At 44.4% G+C, this 16,395-nt stretch overlaps 1 pseudogene; it reads right to left on the reverse strand.

Annotated features, from left to right (window-relative positions):
* Nucleotides 1-16,395, reverse strand: part of LOC112231378 — a 75,022-nt pseudogene that overhangs the window by 2,803 nt on the left and 55,824 nt on the right.

The following is a 16,395-nucleotide window of genomic DNA, read 5'->3' on the forward strand; positions in this document are numbered from 1 at the left end:
AAATTGTGCCGTCTGGTTTGCTTAATATAAGGATTTTGAAATGGTTTATACTTTTATTTTTGACACTTAAGTATATTTTAGCAAATGCATTTACTTTTGATACTTAAGTACATTTTAAAACCAAATACTTTTAGACTTTTACTCAAGTAGTATTTTACTGGGTGACTTTCACTTTTACTTGAATCATTTTCTATTAAGGCATCTTTACTTTTACTCAAGTATGACAATTGAGTATTGTTTCCACCACTGCTAACATGTTTGTGTGTATGAGGACATTTATAACAAACTCTCACCCTCAGGGTATCCATACAGGTTGTCCACAAAGTTGGAGATGGTGTAGTCGAAGGAAGATGCAGAGATCCCATCATCCCCCTCACTGTCGTCCACAAACTTCAGCCCTTCTCCCTGGTTCACCCCCAGCAGGATGTCATAGTTCAGGAACTCCCCCTGGTGGCAACACACACACATAGCATCACAGAACAATGGAGGAAGAAAAATACACTGCTACAGCAACAGTAATTGCATTAACATAAGAGACTGAGGAATCCAGATATTTTGTATTTTTTGTAATGGCGACTGGAGCCAGAGTCTGAGTCTGACCTGTTGCATGAGAATCTCGGGGTCGTCGGGAACCACGTCTCCATCCACCACGGGGCCGAAGGCGATGTGATACCTGGCCGGCTGGATGTCCTGGTCCACCAGCTCTCTGAAGCTCTTCCTCCTCAGACACTCCACCAGGTCGCCTGTGTCCCCGTAGCTGCAGCCTACCTTCTTAGCCAGGATCTTGGTGTACATGAGGGGCCGGTAGTTGACCGACCAGCTGGAGATGGCTGAGCCGCTCTGGGCTATGGCCCTCTGGAACAGTCCTGGGGGCCACATGAGGGTCAGAGGACTTAGTGTAGTGTAGAATGTGTAGATCCCTGAGTGTACAAATATAAAGTGCATTCGGAAAGTTTTCAGATCCCTTCACTTTTTCCACATTTTATTACGATACAGCCTTGTTCCAAAATGGATTAAATAGTCCCCCCCCCCAATCTACACACCATAACCCATAATGACAAAGCAAAAACATGTTTCAAAATCTTTGTAAATCTTTATAAAAATAATAATGAAATATCACATTTACATAAGTATTCAGACCCTTTGATCAGTACTTTGTTGAAGCACCATTGGCAGCGATTACAGCCTCAAGTCTCCTTATGTATGACACTACAAGCTTGGCAAACCTGTATTTGGGGAGTTTCTCCCATTCTTCTCTGCAGATCCTCTCAGCTCTGTCAGGTTGGATGGGGAGCGTTGCGGCACTGCATTTTTGAGGTTTTTCCAGAGATGTTCGATCGGGTTCAAATCCGGGCTCTGGCTGGGCCACTCAGGGACATTCAGGGACTCAGGGTACTCTTGCGTTGTCTTGGCTGTGTGCTTAGGGTCGTTGTCCTGTTGGAAGGGGAACCTTCACCCCAGACTGAGGTCCTGAGCGCTCTTGAGTAGGTTTTCATCTCTGTACTTTGCTCCGTTCCTCCTTCCCTTGATCCTGACTAGTCTCCCAGACCCTGCCGCTGAAAAACATCCCCACAGCATGATGTTGCCACCACCATGCTTCACTGTAGGGATGGTATTGGTCAGATGATGAGCAGTGCCTGGTTTCCTCCAGATGTGACGCTTAGCATTCAGGGTAAAGAGTGCAATCTTGGTTTTCATGGTCTGAGAGTCCTTTTGGTGCCTTTTGGCAAACACCAAGAGTGCTGTCATGTGCCTTTTACTGAAGAATGGCTTCCGTCTGGCCACTCTTCCATAAAGGCCTGATTGGTGGAGTGCTACAGAGATGTTTGTCCTTCTGAAAGGTTGTCCCATCTCCACAGAGGAACTCTGGAGCTCTGTCACCTCCCTGACCAAGGCCCTTCTCTCCAGATTGCTCAGTTTTGCCGGGCGGCCAGCTCTAGGAAGAGTCTTGGTGGTTCCAAACTTCTTCAATCTAAGAATGACGGAGGCCACCGTGTTCTTAGGGACCTTCAATGCTGTCTCAGAGCTCCACGGCCACGGCTTGGTTTTTGCTCTGACATGCACGGTCAACAGTGGGACCTTATATAGACAGGTGTGTGCCTTTCCAAATCATGTCCAATCAAGTTTTAGAAACATCTGAAGGATGATCGATGGAAACAGGATGCACCTGAGCTCAATTTTGAGTCTCATAGTAAAGGGTCTGAATACTTATGTAAATAAGGTATTTCTGTTTTTTGAAACATTTTTAATACATTTACAACAACAAAAATATTTGTTTTCGCTTTGTTATTATGGGGTATTGTGCGTGGATGGAGGAGCCACCACCGTGGCACCGTGAAGTATTGCATATGGGGGAGCACTGTTCCGGGTACACTGCCTCTCTCCAAAGCCCCACTAAATCATTGTAAACATTAGGCTTGGCAAATCCGCTGGTTTCCTCACATCACATACGGAGGCAGCGACAAGAAAATGGCGACAGGCCCGGCATACAGCCGTGTTGGCGTTAACTGACTGGTGGCTGTGTTAAACGGAGAGAGAGAGAGAGAGAGAGAGATAAAGAGAGAGAGATAAAGAGATAGAGAGAGCGAGAAAGAGAGCACTGCTGCACCGTTATGTAAAGTGCCTTGTTGTCCCCCTGTTTTCATCTGCAGATTCTGACATTAATAATTAAGACCCCCTCCCCTCCATTCCATCCCCCATCCTCTGCAAGTGCCCCCTCCCCTGCTTCTGTCCCTATGAAATCAATTAAGACTCGTCTCAGCTGCGGCTCAAGTCCTGAGCTCAGCTCAGCTCTGCTCTCTCCTGCTCAGACAGACATCCATATTTTCAGTCCTCATTAGAGTTCTGTCAAACACCTGTCTCACATACACAGGCACACATCCATATTAACACAGTCCCAAAGTCCTGACTCACATGCCAGTCTCTCCCTCTGATAGCTACACAAACTGAGACTCCTATTCCTATACCAAAGTCAAATTCATACGGCTGTCTGATGCATATTGATCTGATTCTACAAAACCTATTCTATGTTTCTGATAGTCGTATCCACATGGGCCGAAAGTTATATCCAATTTTATACCTCATTCAAATTCACACATCATCCTAGGGTTCAATGTCATACTACCTTGTTGCTCAGTTAGACACTATGAAACTGAGGCAAGAGGGACGTTTGTCTTTAAGAACACCTTTCTGGGTTTCCTTGGTGACACACACCTGAAGTACACTTAAAATCATCTTGGATGTTGCTATGGTAGTGAGGATGAAAATGACAGTTTGTGATAACGATGACAGGTTTGACAGTGACGGTGGGGATTGTTGTCCTAGATTCGTTTCAGTAGCAGTTTATTACATGTTTACATGTAGGCCGTACTTGGCAGCTAAACGATGAATTTCAGTACACGTCACACACAACTAAATGCATCTCAAGGCGCTTTAAAAGCAACGATGGTGATGATGAGATCGCTGTCATTATAGAGGATGACTGATGAATATTTTTGATGATGTTGGCTATGCTGCTGTTGTTGCTAATGACTAAAACGATGATGACTGGTCCTTACCCTCAGAGTGGTGGGAGAGGATGAGCAGATTGACACAGGAGGCTCCGGCGCCGGAGCCAAAGATGGTGATCCTCTCTGGGTCTCCTCCAAAATGGCCAATGTTCTCATTGAGCCAACGTAGAGCCTGGATCTGGTCCAACAGACCATAGTTCCCCTTGGCTGACTGGTCCCCGGTACTCAGAAACCCTGCAGGACAGAGAGTGAGAGAGGGGGATGGATGGAGGGATGAGGCATGTGAGGGTGACAAGGGTGATTCGATGACAGAGGGAATATTAATGAGAGAAGAAAGAGAGCAGAATGGGAGCAAGGAAGAAATAAGAAGGCAGAGGGGGGTTAGTAGAAGAGGAGTAGGAAGAGATTCAAGGAGAGAATACCAAATAATTTAATATTTCATCCTTGTCTTTTTCTGTTCTCCACAAACAAAGATGGCAGCAGCATTCGGTGACAGTGGCCTGGGTATTTACGAGGCCGCAGCTCGTTAGCATCCTCAAGTGCTTTAACAGAAACTTTGCTAAATTAGTCAAGCACTGTATTATCTGATAAAAGCAATGACACTCATTTTTAATACCCATGTCGTTAAATGAACGCAGTAAAGAGAGCTCGTTAGGAGAGGCACAGGAAACACGTTTCATATGCTTCCAATATAGAGGAAGAAATGAGTGCAAGTGGCTTGCGAAAGTATTCACGCCCTTTGGCATTTGTCCTATTATGTTGCCGTACAACTTGGAATTAAAATAGATTTTGGGGGGGTTTGTATCATTTCATTTACACAACATGCCTACTGCTTTGAACATGCAAATGATATTTTATTTGTGAAACAAACTAGAAAAAAGAAAAGAGAACTTGTGCGTAACTATTCACCCCCCCAAAGTCAATAGTTTGTAGAGCCACCTTTTGCAGCAATTATAGCTGTATGCCTCTTGGGGTATGTCTCTATAAGCTTGGCACATTTTTTGCAGATTCTTCAAGACAACACCACTTCAAGTTGGATGGGTTCCGCTAGTGAACAGCAATCTTTAAGTCATACCACAGATTCTCAATTGGATTGAGGTCTGGGCAATGAATAGGCCATTCCAAGACATTTAAATGTTTCCCCTTAAACCACTCAAGTGTTGCTTTAGCAGAATGCTTAGGGTCATTGTCCTGCTGGAAGGTGAACCTCCGTCCCAGTCTCAAATCTCTGGAAGACTGAAACAGGTTTCCCTCAAGAATTTCCCTGTATTTAGCGCCATCCATCATTCCTTCAATTCTGACCAGTTTCCCAGTCCTTGCGGATGAAAAAACATCCCCACAGCATGATGTTGCCACCACCATGCTTCACTGTGGGATGGTGTTCTCAGGGTGACGAGAGGTGCTGGGTTTGCGCCAGACATAGCGTTTTCCTTGATGGCCAAAAAAAACAAAAAATGTTAGTCTCATCTGACCAGAGTACATTCTTCCATATGTTTGGGGAGTCTCCCACATGCCTTTTGGCGTATACCAAACATGTTTGATTATTATTTTCTTTAAGCAATGGCTTTTTCTGGCCACACTTCCATAAGCCCAGCTCTGTGGAGTGTACAGCTTAAAGTGGTCCTATGGACAGATACTCCAATCTCCGCTGTAAAGATTTGCAGCTCCTTCAGGGTTATCTTTGGTCTCTTTGTTGCCTCTCTGATTAATGCCCTCCATGCCTGGTCTGAGTTTTGGTGGGTGGCCCTCTCTAAGCAGGTTTGTTGTGGTGCCATATTCTTTCCATTTTTTAATAATGGATTTAATGGTGCTCCGTGGGATGTTCAAAGTTTCAGATATTTTTTATAACTCAACCCTGATCTGTACTTCGGCACAACTTTGTCCCTGACCTGTTTTGAGAGCTCCTTGGTCTTCATGGTGCCACTTGCTTGGTGGTGCCCCTTGCTTAGTGGTGTTCCAGACTCTGGGGCCTTTCAGAACAGGTGTAAATATACTAAGATCATGTGACAGATCATGTGACACTTGAATAAAGTCCACCTGTGTGCAATCTAACTAAATATGTGACTTCTGATGGTAATTGGTTGCACCAAATCTTATTTATTTAGGGGCTTCATAGCAAAGGGGGTGAATACATACAGTGGGGCAAAAAAGTATTTAGTCAGCCACCAATTGTGCAAGTTCTCCCACTTAAAAAGATGAGAGAGGCCTGTAATTCTCATCATAGGTACACTTCAACTATGACAGACAAAATGAGAAAAGAAATCCAGAAAATCACATTGTAGGATTTTTAATGAATTTATTTGCAAATTATGGTGGAAAACAAGTATTTGGTCACCTACAAACAAGCAAGATTTCTGGCTCTCACAGACCTGTAACTTCTTCTTTAAGAGGCACCTCTGTCCTCCACTCGTTACCTGTATTAATGGCACCTGTTTGAACTTGTTATCAGTATAAAAGACACCTGTCCACAACCTCAAACAGTCACACTCCAAACTCCACTATGGCCAAGACCAAAGAGCTCTCAAAGGACACCAGAAACAAAATTGTAGACCTGCACCAGGCTGGGAAGACTGAATCTGCGATAGGTAAGCAGCTTGGTTTGAAGAACTCAACTGTGGGCGCAATTATTAGGAAATGGAAGACATACAAGACCACTGATAATCTCCCTCGATCTGGGGCTCCACGCAAGATCTCACCCCGTGGGGTCAAAATGATCACAAGAACGGTGAGCAAAAATCCCAGAACCACACGGGGGGACCTAGTGAATGACCTGCAGAGAGCTGGGACCAAAGTAACAAAGCCTACCATCAGTAACACACTACGCCGCCAGGGACTCAAATCCTGTAGAGCCAGATGTCCCCCTGCTTAAGCCAGTACACGTCCAGGCCCGTCTGAAGTTTGCTAGAGAGCATTTGGATGATCCAGAAGAAGATTGGGAGAATGTCATATGGTCAGATGAAACCAAAATATACATTTTTGGTAAAAACTCAACTCGTCGTGTTTGGAGGACAAAGAATGCTGAGTTGCATCCAAAGAACACCATACCTACTGTGAATCATGGGGGTGGAAACATCATGCTTTGGGGCTGTTTTTCTGCAAAGGGACAAGGACATCTGATCTGTGTAAAGGAAAGAATGAATGGGGCTGTGTATCGTAAGATTTTGAGTGAAAACCTCCTTCCATCAGCAAGGGCATTGAAGATTAAACGTGGCTGGGTCTTTCAGCATGACAATGATCCCAAACACACCGCCCGGGCAACGAAGGAGTGGCTTCGTAAGAAGCATTTCAAGGTCCTGGAGTGGCCTAGCCAGTCTCCAGATCTCAACCCCATAGAAACTCTTTGCAGGGTGTTGAAAGCTCGTGTTGCCCAGCAACAGCCCCAAAACATCACTGCTCTAGAGGAGATCTGCATGGAGGAATGGGCCAAAATACCAGCAACAGTGTGTGAAAACCTTGTGAAGACTTACAGAAAACGTTTGACCTCTGTCATTGCCAACAAAGGGGTATATAACAAAGTATTGAGATAAACTTTTGTTATTGACCAAATACTTATTTTCCACCATAATTTGCAAATAAATTCATAAAAAATCCTACAATGTGATTTTCTGGATTTTTTTTTCTAATTTTGTCTGTGTCACGCCCTGGTCTTAGTATTTTGTGTTTTCTTTATTATTTTGGTCAGGCCAGGGTGTGACATGGGTTAATTATGTGGTGTGTTTTGTCTTGGGGTTTTTGTAGGTATTGGGATTGTGGTATAGTGGGGTTATCTAGAAAAGTATATGGTTGCCTGAAGTGGTTCTCAATCAGAGGCAGGTGTTTATCGTTGTCTCTGATTGGGAACCATATTTAGGCAGCCATATTCTTTGAGTGTTTCGTGGGTGATTGTTCCTGTCTCTGTGTTAGTTTGCACCAGAATAGGCTCAGTCACTTTGGTTTTTCTTTTTTCATTGTTTTGGAAGAGAAAAGAACGAGCGCCATTCTCCTTGCGGAGATGGTGCTAAATACATCAACACGGTCGGTCCCTGGGATTGGGCTGGCCAACACGATTCGGTTTGCTTGGAAGGAAAAGGAGTTGGAGCCTTTAGGACGGGAAACTTTTGGAAGGATAATATTGATGGGGATTCTAAAGCTGACGGTGAAGGACGTGTTTTGTTTCCAAGGCAACTCGTTGGAGGGAGCATACGACGTGGCACTATATACAGAGGAGAAACACGATGATATCCTGAGAAGGGCAAGAGCAGTGGGAGGTGAGAGGCCGATGAGCCACTATGAAATAACAAGCCTGGCGAAGAACAACTTTAGGGTTGTAACTGTCAACATTTACAACCCATACGTTAAGGACGAAGAGGTGAGGGCCTTTCTGGGGAGATACATGGATAACGTCTCCTCAGCAAGGCACCTCAAAGACTCCCTTGGATTTTGGAATGGGAGGAGAGGCTTCCAGGCCCTCCTCAGGGAGGACCCAAAGGGACATGGTGGCTACCTCCATCCTCCTGCTATGTTCTCCCTAGGGGCTGACAGGGGGACGTTGTTTTATGCACGTCAGCCCCCATTTTGCAGGCGCTGTATGGCCTACGGCCACATATTTGCCCACATATTCGCAGCACAAGAAAATGCAGATTTTGTGGATCTGAGGAACACGAGGCGAGGGATTGTGACAAGCCTAAGGCGTGCCACGGGTGTGGCTCGTCAGCACACCTGTGGCGGGGGTGCCCGGCTCGTCAGAGGTCATATGCGTCTGCGGCTGGGGGGGGAGCAGGAGCGGGGGATGGGGGAAGAAGAGGAGGGGAAGGAAGCACGCCTCATGACCAGAGTACAGGTCCAGAGGGGAAGGCCGCAAGGAAGGAGAAGGAGCAAGAAGCGGCGGATGGAAGAGAGAAGGAAACGGAAGGCACGGGAGTAGGAGAACCAGGAAAAGCGGCGGAAGAAGGCAACCGAGTGGAGGAGCATGAGAGAGAAGAAAGCGAGGGAGGAGTGTTGGAGAAGGAGACGGTGGAAGAGCAAGTGGACTGGGGGGAAAGTGCCCTGGTGGAAGAGATGAGGGGTATGGTGGAGGAGCTGGCGGGGGGGGAGGGTGGTATCTCTCCACTGCCGCCATCACCAAAGAAGAGAATGAAGAGGAGGGTGCGATTGGCCGACAGTGAGAGGGAGGGGATGGCCAAGAGAGTGATGGGGGTGGGAGAAACCTCTGGGTTGCTGCTGGTTTCCCCAGGCCCTCAACTTCTGTTGGGTGGGGACACACCTAACAAGACTCAGGACTGGGTACAGGAGGAGGTGGGGAGTTTTTTGTTTGGGGACTCAGCCTTTTTCCAGACCAGCTGCAGCACTGGGGAGGGGGAGGAGTGTGGGGGTAGACCCAGGGTGCAGGGCACCCCGGAGCCAAACACTATTCCTGCATCCTGGGTTGGTGAGATGGAGGAAGAGGGGGGGATGTCGGGAGTACAGATGGTGTTCTCACCGGTAGATATGGAGCAGGAGAGCATCGGGTGAGTCTCCTGTTTTTGTTTTTTTTCTGTCTGGGTTTAGAATTTGAGTGTATTACATGTTTTAATTTGATTTTTTCATGGGGTCTAATTTGACTTTTGTTAGTTTAAATGTAAGGGGTTTAAGGGATTTTGTTAAGAGGAGGGCGGTTTTTAGTTATTTGGAGGGTGTGGGGTTTGATTTTTGTTTTTTACAGGAGGTTCACCTGAGGGATGGAGGGGATGTTAGTAGGTTTAAGAGGGAGTGGGACAAGGGGGAGTCGGTTTGGGGTATTGGGGGGGTGCACTCATCGGGGGTAGGGATTTTGTGTGGGCACAGGGAGGTAAAAGTGGAGGATTCTTTTGTGGTAATGCAGGGAGGGTTATAGGGGTGGATGTCACGATAAGGGATTGTAAATTTAGATTAGTGGTGGTGTATGGGCCACAGGTGGTGGCAGACAGGAGGGAGATGGTGGACTGTCTGACGCCCCTGTGTGTCACAAATAGGAAATTAGTGATAGGGGGATTTTAATACAGATTTAGGAATAGGGGGGGATAGCAGTGCAGGCGCCATTACCGGGCTAATGGCTTGCCATGGTCTGGTTGATGGTGGTCTGCACACTACTCCGAAAATGGCTGGTCCTACATGGCGCAACTCCAGGGGGGTTGAGCGGAGGCTCGACTATATTTTTGTACCCAGGTCTTTGGGTAAGTTGTCTGGGCGGCTGTTGCCTGTTTTCTTTTCGGATCACGACGGGGTGCTCCTGCAGGTGGGGTCGCCAGTCTGCCTCTTTGGTAGGGGGTACTGGAAGTTAGATCGGGATGTGCTGGAGGAGTAGGCTTTTGTTGACGGGTTTTATGGTTTCTTTTGGAGGCTTGAAGGCCATGTGCGAGGGGGTGTTAGAGTGGTGGGAATTAGTTAAGGTGAGGATTAGGGCTTTTATAATAGGGTATTGCAAGAGGAAAAAAAGGGAGGAGAGGAGGGAGGTGGATCGTATCCAAAGGTTAATTGAACTCGAGTACGAGGCAGGCAACCTCGGCGGGTCGTTTGACTGGGAGAGATCCGCTACCCTAAAGGCGCAGCTCAGGGAGTTGCAGGAGCGGAAGGCTCGAGCTTTCCTGGAGCGTGCGCATAGTGGCTTTCTAGAACAGAATGAGACTTGTTCCGCTATGTTCTTTAAGTCGGTTAGGGCCAGACAGAGTAGGAAGGTAATGCATGGCGTTAGGGAAGAAAATGGTAGTATAGTTAGAGAACCAGCGGATATGGTCAGGGTGACAACTGATCATTTCCAAGGTTTATTTAAGGAAAGGGAAATAGATGTAGAGCAGGGAAACGTGTTTTTAGAACACTTGTCCAGGCGGTTGCCGGAGGACATTAGAGAAGTGATGGAGGCCCAGATTTCACTAGAAGAGGTTGAGAGCGCTCTTAGGAGGATGGGAAAAGGGAAGGTGCCTGGGATGGATGGGCTGGGGAGATAGGGAAAGGTAGTTTGTAGGGTGACGGGGAGGGAAGATGCTCCCCTGAGGTCTTGTTTGGGGTTTTTGTTTTGTTTAGTTAAATTAAAATACCATTGTTGGAGTATGTATGAAAATTATGAGTTGTAAAGAATGAATGGTATTGAAGGTAATAAATTATTTTTTATTTAAAAAAAAATAGGCTGTATAGGTTTTCACGTTCCGTTTCTTGTTTTGTATTTGTGTTTTTTTCGTTTATTAAAGATGTATCGAACTAAAAAAAAAAAAAATAGGGTGTTTACGTTTTGACGTTTCTTGTTTTGTATTGTTCGTGTTTATTCGTTTATTAAACATGTATCAAAATTACCATGCTGCATTTTGGTCCTCCTCTCCTTTGACGGAAGAAAACCTTAACAGTCTGTCATAGTTGAAGTGTACCTATAATGAAAATTACAGGCCTCTCATCTTTTTAAGTGGGAGAACTTGCATAATTGGTGGCTGAATAAATACGTTTTTGCCCCACTGTATGCACGCACCACTTTTCCGTTTTAAGTAATGTTTTTCATTTCACTTCACCAATTTGGACTATTTTGTGTATGTCCATTACATGAAATACTAATAAAAATATATTTAAATTACAGGTTGTAATGCAACAAAAGAGGAAAAACATAAAATAAACATAGGCACCCACATACGTGCACACAAACAGTTTATATATACACATACACTGATATGGTTAAGGAGATAATGGGTCTATGAAGTGGTAACAGGTTTTAGCATATACAGACAGTGGGGCAAAAAAGTATTGTGCATGTTCTCCCACTTAAGAGGAGAGAGGCCTGTAATTTTCATCATAGGTACACTTCAACTATGACAGACAAAATGAGAAAAAAAAATCCAGAAATTCCATTGTAGTATTTTTTTAATGAATTTATTTGCAAATTATGGTGGAAAATGAATAAAATGAAAATGAGTATTTGGTCAATAACAAAAAATGTCTCAATACTTTGTTATATACCCTTTGTTGGCAATGACAGAGGTCAAACGTTTTCTGTAAGTCTTCACAAGGTTTTCACACACTGTTGCTGGTATTCAAAGTAGGTATGGTGTTCTTTGGATGCAACTCAGCATTCTTTGTCCTCCAAACACGACGAGTTGAGTTTTTACCAAAAAGTTATATTTTGGTTTCATCTGACCATATGACATTCTCCCAATCTTTTTCTGGATCATCCAAATGCTCTCCAGCAGACTTCAGACGGGCCTGGACATGTACTGTCTTAAGCAGGGTGACACGTCTGGCACGGCAGGATTTGAGTCCCTGGTGGCGTAGTGTGTTTCGGATGGTAGGCTTTGTTACTTTGGTCCCAGCTCTCTGCAGGTCATTCACTAGGTCCCCCCGTGTGGTTCTGGGATTTTTGCTCACCATTCTTGTAATCATTTTGACCCCACGGGGTGAGATCTGCATGGGGCCCCAGATCGAGGGAGATTATCAGTGGTCTTGTATGTCTTCCATTTCCTAATAATTGCTCCCACAGTTGATTTCTTCAAACCAAGCTGCTTACCTATTGCAGATTCAGTCTTCCCAGCCTGGGAAGACTGAATCTGGTGCCAAACAGGTGCCATTAATACAGTTAACGAGTGGAGGACAGAGGAGCCTCTTGAAGAAGTTACAGGTCTGTGAGAGCCAGAAATCTCGCTTGTTTGTAGGTGACCAAATACTTATTTTCCACCATAATTTGCAAATAAATTCATTAAAAATCCTACAATGTGATTTTCTGGATTTTTCCCACTCATTCTGTCATAGTTGAAGTGTACCTATGACGAAAATTACAGGCCTCTCATCTTTTTAAGTGGGAGAACTTGCACAATTGGTGTCTGACTAAATACTTTTTTGCCCCACTGTATACGTGTGTGTATATATATATATATATATATATGCAACAAATATATATATATTTATATATATAGCGTATATATATCTATAAAAAAACAAAAAATCTATATATAAATATATATTTAAAAAAAAATATATATATATATATGCTAAAACCTGTTACCACTTCATAAACCCATTATCTCCTTCATCATCATTGTTGGACAGCTAATTGGTGTTGCTGGTGTTTTCACATAAAACCCTGGGCACACTGGTAGCAGAGCAGCACTCTATCTGTGGGTCTGAGGCCTAGCTACTGCATTACGAGACATACACACACCCATCGGCCTGCCTCTCTGCCTGTCTGCCTGCCTCGCGGTCTGCTGGTTAATTGGTAGTTTGGACTTGATAGTTACTGGGTGGATTGTAAACAATGCCGGCAGTGATTAATACCTGTGGTACTGACATGCTACAACTGTACCAGGAGAGGAGCACACGTGTGAACTGACATGTGTTAGACATAACTTTATGAAAAGGGATTTGATAGCTAGGAAGTGGCATTCTGCGATTGGTGATTATACATATTATACAGCGTTTTGCCAAAAACTGTATTATTGCCTGAATAATGACCTTGACAGGCAGATTAAATGGATCATGATGTGTCAGTAACAGAATCCTAGCTAAGCGTGTTGTGGAATTGATTGTCCTTGAGCAGAGCATGCCATCTTGCCTCCATGATTCCACACCATGCAGATCAAGGAAAACACCACTCCAGGAGCTAAAGTACAAGGAACTACATGGGAAAATATGGTGAAATCCTTCCATGGCTCCGGGAGAGGGTTTTGTATTCTCGGTAGCCCTGTTTGTAAGGAGCAAAGGGCAGAGAGAGGGAGAGAGAGGCCTGGGGAGAGACAGAGGAACAAAGACATATGAAATGCAGCTATTCACTCATCCACTGCTGCTTAACTGCCCCTGGCACCAAAGTCAAAGAAAAGAGACCAAAATAAGACTAAACACAAAAGCAATCTGACCTCTAACCCCTGTGCGAGCGAAAGCTCTTGGCCTCCTGTGACTCAGTGACCCTACGACCCTTAAACTGTGACCCGTGCTGCTGGCCAGGGCCAGAGGTGTGAAGATGTGTCAGCTCTCATAACATCCATGTGCTGAACTGTCTGCCTGCCTCTGTTGCCTGGCAACCGGCCAGAGCTACAGTCACAGAGATCTAGACACACACACATGGACTTAGAGTCAGAGACACTTGCATGCTCACATGAGCTTCTCCCCACTGCCTTTGATTGGGTAAGAGGGAATATGGTTATCTGCCAATATTTAAGATAAGTCTCTCTCTCTCTCTCCTCCTCCTCCTGCCGCTCTCTCTCCCTCTGTTTTCTTTTCCATACTCTTCCTGTCTGCTGAGTTGGGCTTCCTGCCGACTTTCGCGCTGAGAGCAGCAGTTTATGGGGGCCGAACTCATGCATATTCAATACTCGCTTTAGGTAATGGCCAAGGAACTGTGAGGAGAGTCTTCAACCTCGGAGAGCGAGAGAGGAGAGATCTGGCAGAGAGAAAGAAAGGGGAGAGAGACATAAATGAAGGCTAGAGAGCACTAGATTGAGAGTGATTTGAACAGAAATGAAAAATACGAGACGAAGAGCTCTCTAAGCATCCACCAGACAACACTTCATGAAAAACGACCCCTTCCTGCTACTGGAACCATGGTAATACCATCACAGCTGCTGGTAATACCCTACCACACATACCAATATGATGGTTGTTTAAAATGATCAAGTCTTATATTGTGAATGATTGATGTTTCTTCTTCAGGGGAGACGGTGAGAAACCATTATCATGAATTAATTGTAGCTTGCATAACTTAAATAGGCAACTTTATAAATCATACAGACCTGGTATGTGTGGGATTGAATTGTGTGTTCTAATCATGAACTATGAGCAATGACACACACACACACACACACACACACACACACACACACACACACAATGAAACAGTTGGCTATGAGTGGAGTCAGAGCTATGAGTGCCAATTAGGAGTAGTGATGTGCTGTTCTCCATTACAGTGGCTCAGTAAAAGCTTGCAGTGTTCACTGTTCCAAGGACAGAGCTGTCAGTGTGTGTGAATAGTTGATGTAAGATTTGTTCTGTGAAAACTGTATTTCACACCTCATGATTCATGAGGTGGGTGTGGCAGGCGGTGATCATCAGGTCATTAAATTAGATAAGCACGTGGTCGCCACATGTTGTATGTAAACACCTTTGATCTGACTACTTTGATATGGATTACTTTGATGTACGTTCTGCTGCCGTGTGTGTGTGTGTGTGTGTATGTGTGTGTGTGTGTGTGTGTGTGTGTGTGTACCCAGGTGTGAGGGGCTTGTTGTGATCCTGGGGGTAGTGTTTTGGGCTATATGTAAGACAAAAGACTTGATGCTTTTAATCAGTCCTTGGTCAGTTGTGGGACAAAGATGTGTTATGCCGTTGATCAGGGGCAGTGTATTAAACTATTTGAGGAACTAAGGTCTATTGTGCCTTTTGATACATTTTGTGGGGTGGAGACGAGAGGAGGGGGTTGGCCATGTTGAAACAGTTCTGGTGTTGAGGGTAGGGTTTTTGTTGGGGGGCCAGTTGAAACCGTTTTGAATGAGGTGCGTTTTAGGTTCTGGGCTGAAATCCAGCATTGTAATCAAACCGGTTGGGGCGAGACTTACATGCTGACCACACCGCTTGCGTCGCGTGTGCGAGCATGGCAAAATAATTGTAAACATACATGTTTTTCAATTATTGCACCTACACTGCTCGCGTGCGCCAACGAGCGCCTGCGTTGCCAAGTGCCAAAATAGAAGTCAGTTCTATTTGTGACGCTGAACGTGGTGCAAGTCCTGCCTCTCCCATCTCCTCATTTGTTTATAGAAGCAGTGAGCAGGTGAGCATATCATTATCTGCTGTATTGGATGGATTTTCCATATATGTCTCCATCACACAGTTCAATGTTCACACAAACATAATACAACTATCTAGTTGATGTTTTTCATGTGCTTTATCACACAACTGAACAATCATTCAGACAAAAACACACAAGTGTTTATATTTGTGTTTTTCCATAAATCAGCTAGTCTCAGGTTGTCTCAATATGGATTTTGTTTGTAGCATCTGTTACAGTTGCATTTTTTTTTTTAAAGATTTGTTTTCAGCACGCTTTCAGTTATACTTTCTTTTGTCATTCATGTGAAGCAAGTTCAGGGAGTGAGTGTTGTAATAAATACAAGGAACAATGAACACGAAACACAAACAACGCACCAACACGAAAACAGAGTCAATAACACCTGAGGAAAGAACCAAGGAAGAATGACAGATTTTGGGAAGATAATCAAGGAGGTGATGGAGACCAGGTGAGTTTCATGAGGCGCGCGAGACGATGGTGACAGGTGTGCGGGATAATCAGCAGCCTGACGACCTAGAGGCCAGAGAGTGAGTATACGTGACAATAACTGTGTGGTATGAATTTACAATGGAATCAGTTCCTAATCTACTGAAAGTTCATGGCCAAATTATTTTATTTATCATTCCCCCCAGTGTCTTGGTACTAAAGGTTTTCTGTACCAAATCTTGGGAATCACTTTTACCCATCCTTGGATTTTGATGGATACGACATGACATTGACAGCCCCATTTCACATGTTTATACTTCAAAAATATGTTTTTTACAGCGTAGTGAAATATTGTTTATATGCTAAACTGTTGAGAATAAGGAACCTATGGTGAAACAGGAAGAAACTAATGTTTTATATACTACACATATCCAGAAGGCTCATAAACAAGTACAGTGTCTTGCGAAAGTATTCACCCCCCTTGGCATTTTTCCTTATTTGATGCCGTACAACCTGGAATTAAAATAGAGATATATATGTATATATATATATATTTTTATAATTTCATTTACACAACATGCCTACCACTTTGAAGATGCAAAATATTTTTTATTGTGGAACAACAAGATAAGACAAAAAAACAGAAAACTTGAGCAGGAATAAATACTCACCCCCCACAAAGTCAATACTTTGTAGAGACACATTTTGCAG

Source organism: Oncorhynchus tshawytscha, linkage group LG30 (assembly GCF_018296145.1).
Source record: "Oncorhynchus tshawytscha isolate Ot180627B linkage group LG30, Otsh_v2.0, whole genome shotgun sequence".
Taxonomy (NCBI): Eukaryota; Metazoa; Chordata; class Actinopteri; order Salmoniformes; family Salmonidae; genus Oncorhynchus; species Oncorhynchus tshawytscha.